Source organism: Schistocerca cancellata, chromosome 9 (assembly GCF_023864275.1).
Source record: "Schistocerca cancellata isolate TAMUIC-IGC-003103 chromosome 9, iqSchCanc2.1, whole genome shotgun sequence".
NCBI classification, from domain to species: Eukaryota; Metazoa; Arthropoda; class Insecta; order Orthoptera; family Acrididae; genus Schistocerca; species Schistocerca cancellata.
In genome coordinates, this window is record NC_064634.1 from 374961053 (window position 1) to 374977293 (window position 16241).

Consider the following 16241-nt stretch of genomic DNA (forward strand, 5'->3'; position numbering starts at 1 on the left):
GCTCCATACTACTACATACCTTTCATGGGCTTCATCAGTTCACTGCTGACATGCAGGTTCCGTGGATTCGTGAGGTTAGCTCCATACCCATACACGTCCATCCGCTTGATACAATTTTAAACGAGAAACTTCCGATCAGGTAACATGTTTCCAGTCATCAACAGTCCATTGTCGGTATCGACGAGCCCAGGCGAGGTGTAAAGTTTTCTATCGTGCTGTCATCAAGGGTATGAGATTGGCTTTCGGCTCCGAAACCCCATATCGATCACATATCGTTGAATGGTTCGCACGCTGACACTTGTCGATGGCCCAGCACCAAAATCTGCAGCAATCTGCGGAAGAGTTGCACTTCTATAACGTTGAACTATTCTCTTCAGTCATCGTTAGTTCCGTTCTTGCAGTATCTTTCTCCAGCAGCAGCGATGTCGGACATTCGATGTTTTACGCGATTCCTGATAATCACGGTACACTCATGAAATAGTCGTATGGGAAAAGCCCCACTTCATCGCTACGTCAGAGATGCTGTGTCCCATCGCTCGTGCCCCGACTATAAAATAAGGTTAAAACTCACTTAAATCTTGATAACCTGCTATTTTAGCAGAAGTAATCGATCTATTAGTCTGGCGCCGGGCGGTTCTAGGCGCTTCAATCCGGAACCGCGCGACTGCTAGGGTCGCAGGTTCAAATCCTGCCTCGGGCATGGATGTGTGTGATGTCCTTAGGTTAGTTAGGTTTAAGTAGTTCTAAGTTCTAGTGGACTGATGATGGTTCAAATGGTTTAAATGACTCTGAGCACTATGGGACTTAACTCTTGAGGTCATCAAGTCGCTGGCACCTCGCTCGAAACGGCAATCCTCACTCATCGCTTCACGCTCGATAAAGTCAGTGCTCCTTCAGTACGCACTAAATTTATGAACCAGTCCAACAAAAATAATGTTCTCATGTGTTGGAAATGATAGGGTGACTTCCGCACTAGCACATCAGTAAACAGGGTGATTCCGCTGCTTCTAGTAATGTCTCTTTATGCAACCTGCAGTTTTATCTCTGGCCTTCAAAAACAACTCTCGAAATTTTGATATTGTCTTGTTCAATATGCGCGAACTACTCTGAAGCGACAAAGAAAGATCTCCTTAGTAGATCTGTTCCATTTTCTAAGTGTCCTGCCAACAATCTGCACCTCTGCATTCGAATACGCGAATAAACATGACTATATCAGTTCCTTTGGCGCTTCAGAGTAGTTCGCGCATATTGAGCAAGACAATATCAAAATTTAGAGAGTTATTTTTGAAGGCCAGAGATAAAACTACAGTTTGCATAAAGAGACATTACAGAAGCAGCGGAATCACCCTGTTTGTTGATGTTCTAGTGCGGAAGTCACCCTATCATTTCCAACACGTGAGAACATTATTTTTGTAGGACTGGTTCACAGATTTAGTGCGTACTGAAGGAGCACTGACTTTATCGAGCGTGAAGCGATAAGTGACGATTGCCGTTTGGAGCGAGGTGCCAGCGACTTGGACAATAGGCCGTGCCACTGTAGCCGGCGACAGCTATCGGAACGCTCCTGCGCGCCAACTTCTGCTCCATTTGCGCCTGTGGGGTCCGGTTCGCCAGAGCTGACGCGCTGCATTATTTCTTCGCGTATCGACCGGAATGGGACAATAATTCGCAATTTGCAGCACACACACAAAATGGAAACTGAATTTTAAATGGCTTGTCAGCCTTTCGGTCGCCCAGTAGTTATCGACAAATCGGTGACGCATAGCGGTATCGATTTACCGCGTCGCGATTGCAAAGGGCTCGACACGCACCCCATCGCTCATTAACTTGGTCCAGAGCGAGGACTACAAAGCCGACGTAAGCGCTCTGTTGCCGAGAGGGACCTGGATATAGCGACTGTAATTGCATAGCGTGCGGCGTGTAATCTTTAAAGAACTTTGAGTTTAGGGCAACGAAACCCGCAAATTAACTGCTTTTAACATGCCGCTCGCATACAATTAGCTGGAGCAGATCACTTTGATCTTAGTTTGAACTCTGAGCTCTGCCAGCGACAGAGTATCAGAGGTCACCGTATGGTTAGTTACTGTCGCTTTGCGTTGATTACAGGAAGGAAAGTTCTTAAAACGATTTCTGTGGAAACAATATTGCTGTAGTTTACAGCAACATGATTTCTGAAAATAATGCATGCAAATTATAGGTGTAGTCACATACATGTGGCAACTTCGCACGTCTTGACTACTACGTGAAAGTAATATAATTTGGAACAACAGAATAAGCTACCAACGTTCGTTAATCCGATCTACATCTATACCGATACTCCGCAAGCTGGTGGAGGGTACCCTATACCACCACTTGTCATTCCCCTCTGTTCCACTCGCAAACAGAGCGAGAGAAAAACGACTGTCTGTATACCTCTGTATGAGCCCTAATTTCTCGTATAGTATCATCGTTATCCTCACGCGCAATGTATGCAGGCGGCAGTAGAATATTTAGACAGGTACCTTCAAACGCTGGTTCTCTAAATTTTCTCAATAGTGTTTCTCGAAAGGAACGTCTCCTTACCTCCTGGGATTCCCATTTGAGTTCCCGAAGCATCGCCGCAACGCTGACTTGTTCGAACTTACCAGTAACAAATCCAATGGCCCGCCTCTGAATTGCTTCGATGTCTTACTTCAATCTGATCTGGTACGTATCCCAAATACTCGAGAAGTACTCAAGAAAAGGTCGTACCAGCGTCCTACATGCGGTCTCCTTTACAGGTGAACCACTCTTTCCTAAAATTCTCCCAATAAATCGAAGTCGACCATTTGCCTCCTCTGTCACAGTTTTCACACACTCGTTACACCTCATTTCGCTTTGCAACGTTATGCCAAGATATTTAAACGACTTGACCGTGTCAAGCAGGGCGCTAGTGATACTGTATACGAATATTACAGGTTTGTTCATCCTACTCATCAGCACTAACTTATATTTTTTCACATTTAGGACCAGCTACCATTCATCACACCAACCGAAAATTTTGCCTAATTCGTCTTGTATCATCCTACAGTCACTCAACTTGGACGCCTTACCGTACACTACGGCATCATTAGCAAACAACCACAGATTTCTGTCAACTCTGCCCACTACATAATTTGTGTATATAGAGAACAGCAGCGGTCCTGTCACACTTCCCTGGTGCTCTCCTGACGATACCCTTGTCTCTGATGAACGATCGCTGTCGAGGACAACATACTGGGTTCTATTATTTTACAAATCTTGGGGCCACTCACATATTTGTGGACTTATTCCATATGTCCGTAGCTTCGTTTACAACCTGCAATGGGGTAGCTTATCAAATGATTTCCGGAAATCTAGAACTGTAGTGTCTACCTGTTGCCCCTCATCAATAGTTCTCAGTATATCATTTGAGAAAAGCGAAAGCTGAGTTTCACACGAGCATAAAACCAGACACTGTGAAATACATGACCATGGCATTTTGCTGTATCCACTTTAATACTGACACTTGCAAATAATGCGATAGGCATAACCTTATGAACAATGGCATTGAGTGCCCGAAACTGGTAAAAAAATTAAACTTCTTTTAAGCCACTGGTTGCTTATTAATTACTCCATTATTTCCGTGATAGTATTTTTAACGTCATACACACTCTTTCACCAACTTACATTACTGTTATGAGTAGCTCCTCATCAGGAGTAACAGCAAGTCGAAAATCGGTGTTCTGTTTTGTCAGAACAGTTGCTCCAACGAGCATAAACTGTCTGTACTAGCCGGCCGGATGGCCGAGTGGTTCTAGCGCTTCAGTCTGCAACCGCGCGACCGCTACGGTCGCAAGTTCGAATCCTGCGTCGGGAATGGATGTGTGTGATGTTCTTAGATTAGTTAGGTTTAAGTAGTTCTAAGTTCTAGGGGACTGATGACCTCAGAATTTGTCCCATAGTGCTCAGAGCCATTTGTCTGTACTAATTCTGTGGAGTTGGTGGCATTCATGGTCCTGCTCAACCGTAGCCAAACTATGTACTTTTGCGGGTCCACACAGTACTTCCTTTTCTCCTTCAGCGTATTTAGTTTTAACGAGTGATAACCCCAGTAACGTACTCTTCAGAGGAGCTCATGACTGCTGCTGAAACTGAAACAGAAACGTCATTCGTGCTTTCATGTTACTTTTCGTATCGCGAGTCACATCGCAGATGGTTTCGCATATTTTATCGTCCCAACTGGAAAACGAGCGTCGCTCTGATAGGTGTTGCGTCTTACAACTGTTACTGCAATGTTTTTTTCCTTCTTTTTTGTCATCAGTCTTCTACCTCGTTTGATGCGGCCCACCACGAATTCCTTCATCTCAGAGTAGCAGTTGCAACTTACGTCCTCAATTATTTGCTGAATGTGTCCCATCTATATCTTCCTCTACAGTTTTTTCCCTCTACAGCTCCCTCTAGTACCCTGGAAGTCATTCCCACATGTTTTCACAGATGTCCTATCATCCAGTCCCTTCTCCTTATCAGTGTCTTCCACATATGCCTTTCCGCTCCGATTCTGCATAGAACGACCCGATTCTTTACCTTATCAGTCCATCTAATTTTCAGCTTTCGTCTGTAGCACCACATCTCAAATACTTCGATCCTCTTCTGTTCCGGTTTTCCCACAGTCCATGTTTCACTACCATACAATTCTGTACTCGAGATGTACCCTCAGAAATTTCTTCCTCTGATTAAGGCCGATATTTGATATTTGTAGAGTTCTCGTGGCCAGGAATGCCTTTTTTGCCATAGCTAGTCTCCTTCTGATGTCCTGCTTGCTCTGTGCGTTATTGCTTAGTTTACTGCCTAGGTAGCAGTATTCCTTAACTTCATCTACTACGATGTTAAGTTTCTCGTTGTTCTCATTTCTGCTACTACTCAGTACCTTCTTCTTTCTTCCATATACTCTCAAACCATACTGTTTACTCATTAGACTGCTCATTCCGTTCAGTAGATCATATAATTCTTCTTCACTTTCACTCAGGATAGCAATGTCATTAGCGAATCGTATCATTGATATCCTTTCACCTTGAATTTTAATTCCACTCCTGAACCTCTCTTTTAATTCCGCCATTGCTTCCTCGATGTACAGGTTGAACAGTAGGGGCGAAAAGCTACATCCTTGTCTTACACTCTTTTTAATACGAGCACTTCGTTCTTAGCCGTCCATTCTTATTATTCCCTCTTGGTGTTTGTACATATTGTACATGGCTCGCCTCTCCCTATAGCTTACCCACATCTTTTCCGAATTTCGAACATCTTGCACCATTTTATAATGTCCAACGTCTTTTCCAGGTCTTCAAATCATATGAACGTGTCTTGATTTTTCTTTAGTCTTACTTCTATTATTTACCTCTACGTCAGCATTGCCTCTCTCGAGCCTCTACTTTTCCTAAAGCCAAACTGATCGTCATCTAGCGCATCCTCAATTTTCTTTTCCATTCTTCTGTATATTATTCTTGTAAGCAACTTGGATGCATGAGCTGTTCAGCTGATTGTGCGATAATTCTCTCACTTGTAGTTCTTGACGTCTTCGGAATTATGTAGATGATGCTTTCACGTAAGTCAGATGGTATGTCGCCAGACTCATAAATTCTACACAACATTGTGAATAGTCGTTTTGGTGCCACTTCCTCCAATTATATTAGAAATTCTGATGGAATGTTATCTATCCCTTCTGCCTTATTTGACCTCAAGTCCTCAAAAGCTCTTTTAAATTTGATTCTAATACTGGATCCCCTATCTCTTCTAAATCGGCTCCTGTTTATACTTTTATCACATCAGATAAATATTCCCCCTTATAGAGTCTTTCATTGTATTCTTTCCACCTCTCTGCTCTCTCTTCAGCATTTAACAGTGAAACTCCCGTTGTACTCTAGATGTTAGCACCCTTGCTTTTAATGTCACGAAAGGTTGTTTTTACTTTCCCGTATGCTGAGTCTGTCCTTCTGACAATCATTTCTTTGTCGATGTCTTCACATTTTTCCTGCAGCCATTCGTCTTAGCTTCCCTACACTTCCTATTTATATCATTCCTCAGCGACTTGTATTTCTGTATTCCTTAGTTTCCTGGAACAATTTTGTACTTCCTCCTTTCATCAATCAACTGAAGTATTTCTTCTGTTACCCATAGTTTCTTCGCAGTTACCTTCTTTGTACCTATGGGTTCCTTCCCAACTTCTGTGATGGCCCTTTTTAGAGGTGTCCATTACTCTTCAACTGTACTGCCTATTGAGATATTCCTTCAAAAAATGGTTCTGAGCACTATGGGACTTAACTTTTCAGGTCATCAGTCCTCTAGGACTTAGAACTACTTAATCCTAACTAACCTAGGGACATGACACACATCCATGCCCGAAACAGGATTCAAACCTGCGACCGTAGCGGTCGCGCGGTTCCAGACTGTAGCGCCTAGAACCTCTCGGCCACTCAGCTATTCCTTATTGTGTATCTATAGCCTTAGAGAACTTCAAGAGTATCTAGTCATTCCTTAGTGCTTCCGCATCCCACTTCTCTCCATGTTGATTCTTCCTGACTAATGTATTAAACTTCAGCCTACTCTTCATCACTACTACATTGTGATCTGAGATTGTATCTGCTTCTGGGTAAATCTTACATTCCAGTATCTGATTTCGGAATCTCTGTCTGGCCATGATGTTATCTAACTGAAATCGTCCCGTATCGCCCGGCCTTTTCCAAGTATACCTCCTCCTCTTGTGATTATTGAGCAGGCTATTCGCTATTACAAGCTGAAACCTGTTACAGAACTCAATTAGTCTTTCTCCTCGTCATTTCGTGTCCCAAGCCCATATTCATCTGTAACCTTTCTACTCCATCCCCTATAACAGCATTCCAGTCCCCAATGACTATTAGATTTTCGTCATCCATTACGAACTGTATTACCATTTCTGTATCCTCGTACACTTTGTCTATCCCTTCATCTTCTGCTGGCGACGTCGGCATGTATACCTGACCTATCGTTGTCGGTGTTGGTTTGCTGTCGATTTTGATAAGAACAACTCTGTCACTGAACTGTTCATAGTAACGCACTCTCTGCCCTACCTTCCTATTCATTACGAATCGTTCTCCTGTTATACCATTTTCTGCTGCTGTTGATATTACCCTATACTCATGTGACCAGAAACCCTTGTCTTCTTTCTACTTCACTTCACTGACGCATACTATATCTAGAATGGGCCTTTTCATTTCCCTTTTCAGGTTTTCTAGTTCCCCTACCCCGCTGAAGCTTCTGACATTCCGCGCCCCGACTCAAACGTTATCCTTCCGTTGCTTATTCAATCTTTTTCTCACGGAAACCTCCCACTTGGCAGTCCCCTCCCGGAAATCCGATGGGGGGACTATTCCGGAATCTTTTAATAATGGAGAAATCATCATGACACTTCTTCAATTTCAGGCCATGTATCCTGTTGATACACGTTACTTCTCTTTAATGCAGTGGTTCCTGTTGCCTTCTGCATCCTCATGCCGTTGATCATTGCTGATTCTTCCGCCTTTAGGGGCAGTTTTCCACCCCTGGGACAGGAGAGTGCTGTTGATTCTTCCGCCCTTAGGGGCAATTTTTCCACCCCGAGGACAAGACAGTGCACTGAACCTCTGTCCGCTCCTCCTCCCTCTTTGATAAGGCCGTTGGCAGTGAGCAGCCCTGTTAAACCCGCAGGACAGGACAAGAAATAGGAATTGTGGAAGGGGGCTAGAATGAGCGACTTTCAGTTAGTCTCCAATCATAAAACTTTATTTAGTTGTCCAAACATTACAGCGTATCTTCTAAGTTTCACTATTGACAGAAAACGTCTTTAATTTTTTGAGATAGAAGATTATAGGCTTTAACGTTAAATAGTATTTAAGCCCAAGTGATGTAAGACCTGATAAGTAAGAATCCAAAATTTTAAAGCAGCTGAAGGCCCATCATTTTAAGAAAAACCCAACTACAATAAATTTTCAACAGGCAGAAGGCTTACAGCTTTATCTTGAAAGAATGTAATACTTGATAAATAAGAAACTTAAAACTTAAAGCGGCTGAAGGCCGATGCTTTTAAAAACAATCTAATAAATTTTCAACAGGCAGAAGCCCAAGCTTTATCTTCAGACAATGTAAGACCTGGCCAATTTAGAAAAAGTTACTTTTAAAACAGCTAAAGGCCTTTTATTTTGAAAACATATTTACAAGCATACAAATTCCAACCATTGGCTATGAGCCATTAAAAATACATAAGTAAACGTCAACAGGAAAAGCAGTATAGGCAACGGCGCTCAGAAGTTTCCAGGGGGCTCGGTCTGCCCTTGAAATCTTAACGTTTACTTAGGTGAGACAAGAAGTCGGCCCAACTATACTCGATCCGCTGCCAACACAACCAAGAGACAGTTATGGATCCACCAACAAGACGACTTGCTAACCCCGACCAGTATACGAGAATTCCAAAGCCAAAACGTGACAGAATAGCTGCCCACAACCAAAAACACATTAAGCTGTCAAAAACTACACACCATGTTGGACAGCGACAACAGGTGAGGAAAGGGCACTGCCTGAATTTACGTCAGCGACCAGGGCAGGTAACCGGAACACTAACGGCCACAAGGCAGAAAATTCCGCTGGTGCACTTTAATTACAAACCGACAAACATAGTTCGTTCCACCACACGGCGGCTAAATCTTCACCAACTTGAACACTCGGTTTTGCTCCCAAGAATACCGCCAGCAGTGAACCATCCACTCAACTTTCATGTGCTGGGTCAATGAGCCACGAACCTTTTAGCACTCGCAACAGCCCCCAATCGCTCCGAAACGACATACAGACCTCCAGCGAGCCCGGCAGACTACGCCGCGCGGAGACTTGCTTGCTGATCCGCTCCAACCGACCGACTCGCTGCCAGTACGCCGACAACATTTGAAAGAAGTTGTCAGTGGAGAAGATGCCAATTACACACACAGTTTGACAAACAGTTGCACTAAGACTTGAACGACACTCAGCAGTGGCTGTGCAATCACGAAGACAAATCGGGAGTCGATACACACACACAGCCAACCCATAAGCGATCGGCGAGCCAATTCACTCGACCGCCCATCCATGAAGACCGTCCCCGGCTCAAGTGATGCGTGGCGGCAACGTTCGGGCGAGCCATGGGCATCCAGGCCTCACTGCTGCTCCAACCTGACTGAACTGAATGCCGGAAGACTTCGGCCGCCAATGCTGATTATTTATCAAAGTTTAAGCAGGTGCGGGATTCGAACCCGGGACTGAAGACGATTTGATTATGAATCAAAGAGTTTACCCCTTTGCCGGCCGAAGTGGCCGTGCGGTTAAAGGCGCTGCAGTCTGGAACCGCAAGACCGCTACGGTCGCAGGTTCGAATCCTGCCTCGGGCATGGATATTTGTGATGTCCTTAGGTTAGTTAGGTTTAACTAGTTCTAAGTTCTAGGGGACTAATGACCTCAGCAGTTGAGTCCCATAGTGCTCAGAGCCATTTGAACCATTTTTAGTATACCCCTTTTTTGAAATATCTTTTTGTTAATCCTTTGTTCGTTTCATTTATTCAGTGCGGACATCCCATGACATTCGTCCGACTTCGTTGTTGATCCAGTAAGTCAGGTTTATTTATTTATTTATTTTTTATTACAAAGGGCAGCTAAGCCTCTCACCGAACACGCTGAGCTACGGTGCCAGCACACACAACACCTAGTCCACGTGCGGAGAAAATCTCCGACCCGGCTGGGAATCGAACTCGAGCTCGCTGCGACCCCTAGATCACGGATTCTATACTGCAGTGGAACAATCGCATATTGAAATTCTTTGGAGAGAACCCCTAGTTACTTGTGATAGGGATAAATGATATATATTGCTTAAGGACAGCGCCAGAACAAAGTAAATGTCCATGGCATTTTTTTTTTCTCTGACTGTTTTCTTCGCTAAAACTTCTCATGTATTCGCTGTTTTCTTCTCTCTCTCTTCTGACAAATTCCTTCCCGTTTTCTTTTCTCTTTAGGCGTTGCTGAAACTTCTGTTTTCTGACTTTTTTCTCTGTATTTTCTCCTGACTGTCGCGGATTCTGTGGAGATAATTTGTTGAGGTATTCTGTGGTTACTTTTACCCAGTTAGTTTTCTCTATATTATTTGTCACTTTGTTAAAAATCTTCTGGTGAGTCTGTTTTCATTAATCCTATGTGTGTGTCCCTAGAACTTTGTGCTTCTTTTCCTGATGTTATTTGTAATTATTTCTGTATGTCCGTGGACATTTTTATCTTTTTATCCAGATCCCCTCTTCCTGAACTGGCTCGCAGATTAGAACTTTCTCAGTATTTTCGTTCTTGTTTCTCCATCTCCTTGACTTTTGTTCTTCTCTTGATTACTGTTGCTTCCGAGTCGTACAAAGCCCCTAATAAGACTGCTGCACTGTAGTGTCTTAATTTGGAATTAATGGAAATACTTGTTTTCTTGTAATGACTCAACACATGCATACTTTTTCTAGTTTTGCGACTCTTTCTTCATTGGATGTCGACTTCACGACTTCAGTACTATTTTCTGTCTAGTCTCCCCTAGCAAAATTTGTACACTCCTGGAAATTGAAATAAGAACACCGTGAATTCATTGTCCCAGGAAGGGGAAACTTTATTGACACATTCCTGGGGTCAGATACATCACATGATCACACTGACAGAACCACAGGCACATAGACACAGGCAACAGAGCATGCACAATGTCGGCACAAGTACAGTGTATATCCACCTTTCCCAGCAATGCAGGCTGCTATTCTCCCATGGAGACGATCGTAGAGATGCTAGATGTAGTCCTGTGGAACGGCTTGCCATGCCATTTCCACCTGGCGCCTCAGTTGGACCAGCGTTCGTGCTGGACGTGCAGACCGCGTGAGACGACGCTTCATCCAGTCCCAAACATGCTCAATGGGGGACAGATCCGGAGATCTTGCTGGCCAGGGTAGTTGACTTACACCTTCTAGAGCACGTTGGGTGGCACGGGATACATGCGGACGTGCATTGTCCTGTTGGAACAGCAAGTTCCCTTGCCGGTCTAGGAATGGTAGAACGATGGGTTCGATGACGTTTTGGATGTACCGTGCACTATTCAGTGTCCCCTCGACGATCACCAGTGGTGTACGGCCAGTGTAGGAGATCGCTCCCCACACCATGATGCCGGGTGTTGGCCCTGTGTGCCTCGGTCGTATGCAGTCCTGATTGTGGCGCTCACCTGCACGGCGCCAAACACGCATACGACCATCATTGGCACCAAGGCAGAAGCGACTCTCATCGCTGAAGACGACACGTCTCCATTCGTCCCTCCATTCACGCCTGTCGCGACACCACTGGAGGCGGGCTGCACGATGTTGGGGCGTGAGCGGAAGACGGCCTAACGGTGTGCGGGACCGTAGCCCAGCTTCATGGAGACGGTTGCGAATGGTCCTCGCCGATACCCCAGGAGCAACAGTGTCCCTAATTTGCTGGGAAGTGGCGGTGCGGTCCCCTACGGCACTGCGTAGGATCCTACGGTCTTGGTGTGCATCCGTGCGTCGCTGCGGTCCGGTCCCAGGTCGACGGGCACGTGCACCTTCCGCCGACCACTGGCGACAACATCGATGTACTGTGGAGACCTCACGCCCCACGTGTTGAGCAATTCGGCAGTACGTCCACCCGGCCTCCTGCATGCTCACTATACGCCCTCGCTCAAAGTCCGTCAACTGCACATACGGTTCACGTCCACGCTGTCGCGGCATGCTACCAGTGTTAAAGACTGCGATGGAGCTCCGTATGCCACGGCAAACTGGCTGACACTGACGGCGGCGGTGCACAAATGCTGCGCAGCTAGCGCCATTCGACGGCCAACACCGCGGTTCCTGGTGTGTCCGCTGTGCCGTGCGTGTGATCATTGCTTGTACAGCCCTCTCGCAGTGTCCGGAGCAAGTATGGTGGGTCTGACACACCGGTGTCAATGTGTTCTTTTTTCCATTTCCAGGAGTGTATTTGTGTTCTCTTCCCAATCTTTGTCACGAATGTGTGACTGTCCGTCTTCGAAACGAAATACATCACTGATTCTGCGTATCAAGCATCCGAGAGTTGGTTGGTAGGTCTCTGGCTTTAGATGTCTACGCACAGATCATGTAATTCGCGTCCAATGACGACCCATATGGGTTTCATAGGATATAGATCAGGCTTATTTGGTGACCCAGAGATCAATGTGAGGTCGCTACAATGCTCTTCAAACCACCGTAGCACTGTTCTGGCTCCAAAACGCGGACAATTATACTGTTGAACAATGACATCACCTTCGGGGAAGACATAGGAAGGGATGTAGGTGGTTCGTAACCGCAAGCGTGTCTTCAGTTACTACCACAGGTCACATGCAACGGCAGGAGAATTTCACCCATAGCATAATGCCACACACACCAGCCTGCGTCGGTGGCATTCTACACATTTCGAGCCGCCGTTCACCACGATGACGACGATTGTGGAGACGACCATCGACATCATTTAGCGAAAATGTGACTCACCTGAAGGGCCGAGACATTTCCATCCCGATGCTCCCGTGGCTACAGCAATCATAATTGACGATGTTGCTGGGTCAACATGTGTACACATTTAGCTGGTCTGCTGCTGAGCTCCATGTTCAACCATGTAAGATGAACGCTGTCTCCGAAACACTTTTTCTGCACCATCTACCCTACATTACAGATCAGATTCTCAACGCAGTAGCACATATACATTCGACGAGCCTGTTTTGGAGATGGCCGTTCACAGTCTCTGCGTAATAATAATCTGCTCTTTGTCACAGTCGCTAATCTCAATAAATTTCCCAATCGGCAGCCCATATCTTCTCTATGGTGATCCCCCGTCCGTGTATGCTTCGATTACATACTTTTGTTATCGAGTTACTTGCCAGCAACGTCACTAGGCTGCATTCAACTTCGCTGTGGGCAGTGGTCATAATGTTTTGGCTTATCAGTATATGCTTGTGTGTGTGTGTGTGTGTGTGTGTGTGTTGTGTGTGTGTGTGTGTGTGCGTGTGTGTGTATGTGTGCGTGTGTGTGCACTGACCGAAATGAAAAGATAGTAACACCAAGAAGGAATTGTGAACTGTGCGACATAAACCGAATGTTGGGAGGCGTATCTACATCTGAAAGATGATGGTCTATTCAAATCTCGCCCCAGTCGCATAAGTATAGTGTTAGTAGCCACTATGATGATGCAAATCAGGTTTGCTTCAAATACACGCTGTAACAGTTGTGAGCTTTAGTTTCCTCAGAAATTGGAAGTAATGAGTTCACTTTCGTTAAGAGTGCGTTTAAGGCGACAAAGACGCCACTACCAACACCGCACTGAGTTTGAACGAGGTCAAGTAATAGCGCTACGAGGAGATGGATGTTCCTTCTGCGATACTGGAGAGGGGTGGTCGAGCGGTTCTAGGCGCTACAGTCTGGAACCGCGCGACCGCTACGGTCGCAGGTTCGAATCCTGCCTCGGGCATGGGTGTCTGTGATGTCCATAGGTTAGTTAAGTTTAAGTAGTTCTAAGTTCTAGAGGACTGATGACCTCAGAAGTTAAGTACCATAGTGCTCAGAGCCATTTGAACCATTTTTGATACTGCAGAAAGACATGGAGGCAAAATAGACACTGTACATGATCGCTGGCAGCGCTAGTCACGAGAATGTACTGTCGCAAGGTCTGGACGGTCACGTGGCACCACAGTGACAAAAAACCATCGTGTTCGGCATATGGCTCTGGAACATCGTCCTGCAGCAATTTCAATACCAGTTGGCCCCACAGTCGCATTAAGAACTGTTACAAATCTGTTACTCGAAGGTCAGCTTCGAGTCAGCGTGCATTGTATTGACAACAAACTATCATTTGCGACTTCTCTGGTGTCAAGCGAGAGCTCATTGGAGAGCAGCGCGGAGGTCTGTTGTGTTTCCTGATGAGAGGTGGTTTTTCCTGTGCCAGTGATGACTATGTGGCCAGTTGAGGGTCTGCAGCCAACCCGTTTGCGTGCTAGACACACTGGACCTATTCCTGAAGGTATGGTTTGGGGTGCGATTTCGTATGGCAGCAGAATCAATCTCGTGGGTATTCCACGCACTCTGGCTGTGAATTTGTACGTCAATCCGTTGATTAGACCTGTTGCGCTGCCATTTATAAGTAGCAGCCGAGAGGTTTTCCAACAGCGCTCACATATCGCTGTTGTAACCCAACATGTTGTAAAGAGTGTCGACATGTTACCTTGACATGCTCGATCGCCAGATCTAATCAAGGTCATATTGGACGTTATCGGACGACAACTCAAACGTCATCCACAAACAGCATTAGCCGTTGGTGTGTTGACCGGCCATGTGCAACAGGCATCGAACTCCATCCCACAAACCGACATTCGACACATGTACAAAACAATGCACACGCGTTTGCAGGCTTGCATTCAACATTCTGGCGGCTATACCGATTACTAACGTACCAGCATTTCACATTTTCTAGAAATTTCTTTACTCCTCATTAATTATTCTTCGTGATGCTGTCCTTTTGCTTCATTCTATACAGTTCAGTCACATTAATGTGACTACCACTTACGTTCGTCAACATCGTGCAGTAACCACTCACAGATGGCAGATAGCAGCACTAGCAGTGGAGGGCAACTAAAGTGTGTCGGTGAGACGCAGAAAAGATGCAGTCATTGTTGTGATACAGGAATGTAGCGATTTACCTGACGTCCAAAAGGTCGTCATCATTGTTTTCGGGACGAGGATGGTAGAATTTCCGAAGCTGCACTGCATGCCACAATGGTTAAAATGCACCGCGCATGGCAAAATGGTGTTATCCAAAACCATGAGGCAACTGTAGCGCATCGTTGATCATAAATGGCAGGGGTGAATACGAATGTAGAGATGTCTATGGTCGAATAGATGTGCAACTGTTGAGCAAATGACTGCCTAAATGAACCAAAGGGCTGCTATACCAAAAGTGTCGCCTCAACGACCATTCAGCGAACGTTGCTTCATATGGGCCTCAGCAGCAGGCAGCTGGTTCATGCACCCATGAAGCGACCTTGGCTGGAATTTGTTCTCCAATACCGCAACAGGACCTCCAATGACTGGCGCCAACTGGCTTTTTCAGTTGAGTCTCGTTTTATGCTCCAACGAACATATGGCCGTTGACGTGTACTACGTGAAACGCCTGAAAGCATACTCCTTGCATGCATTGTGGCATCTTGAATGTTTTAGTGGCAATTTCTGGATGATATCGTCATTCTGAAAGCCACAGTGGATCAACAAAAATTTGCATTTATACTTTGGTGGCCATTTCCCCTCCCTTCACGTAATTAGGTTTCCCTCAGCCCCATGGCAAGACTAGCAGGATAGCGCAACGTGTCACACAGCTCCTGCGGTACGTTCGTGGTTCTAAGAGCACCAGAATGATTTTAGCGTACCTCCCTGGCCACCAAACTCCACGGATTTAAACCCAATACGGACCCTGTCGGACAACCTAGACTACCTGTTGGCGCCATGGATCCTCATGTAAGAAACCGAGTGCACCTGACTATGCCACTGGAGTCGCTATAGCTCTGCATCCTTATTGGTACTTTTCACGAACTCATTGTCTCTCTTCCTCCATGTCACGTTGCTGTACACGCTCCTAAATGTAGTCATTCAGGTATATAACATGTGGTCACTGACGTGTAACCACGGCATGGAATTCAACTTTTACACAACGACACAATCTCAGCACAATAGGCTGTGGGGTGGTAGGACTGGACCAAGTGACACATCAGGCTCTCAACATCAACAGTTGAACTGAACATTTATTTGGCACATTTAAACAACACAAATAACAATGAAACCATCAACACATTTTTAAAATTACCATTTCCAGTTACTCCAAAATTTAAACATTCATAAACCACAGCACTTATGGCCTATTACACATTTAGTGAAATGAGTTACCTATTATTTACTCAAAATCTATGATCAACGTGAAGAACAATTTACTAAATATTAACGAGGAAATGTAGTCTTTCGTTACTGCAATGATCGGTATTACCAAAGTAATTCAGAGCACAGGCAACAACAAAATGATGCCATAGCACACGACCACGTGGCGTAAATGGCAGGAACCCTACAATGTAGGATATAAAATATAAATTTTCATGTGATCAAGCAACCTCGTGGTATTCAATAAACTACGCCCAGAAGTGGACACCCGCCCACTCA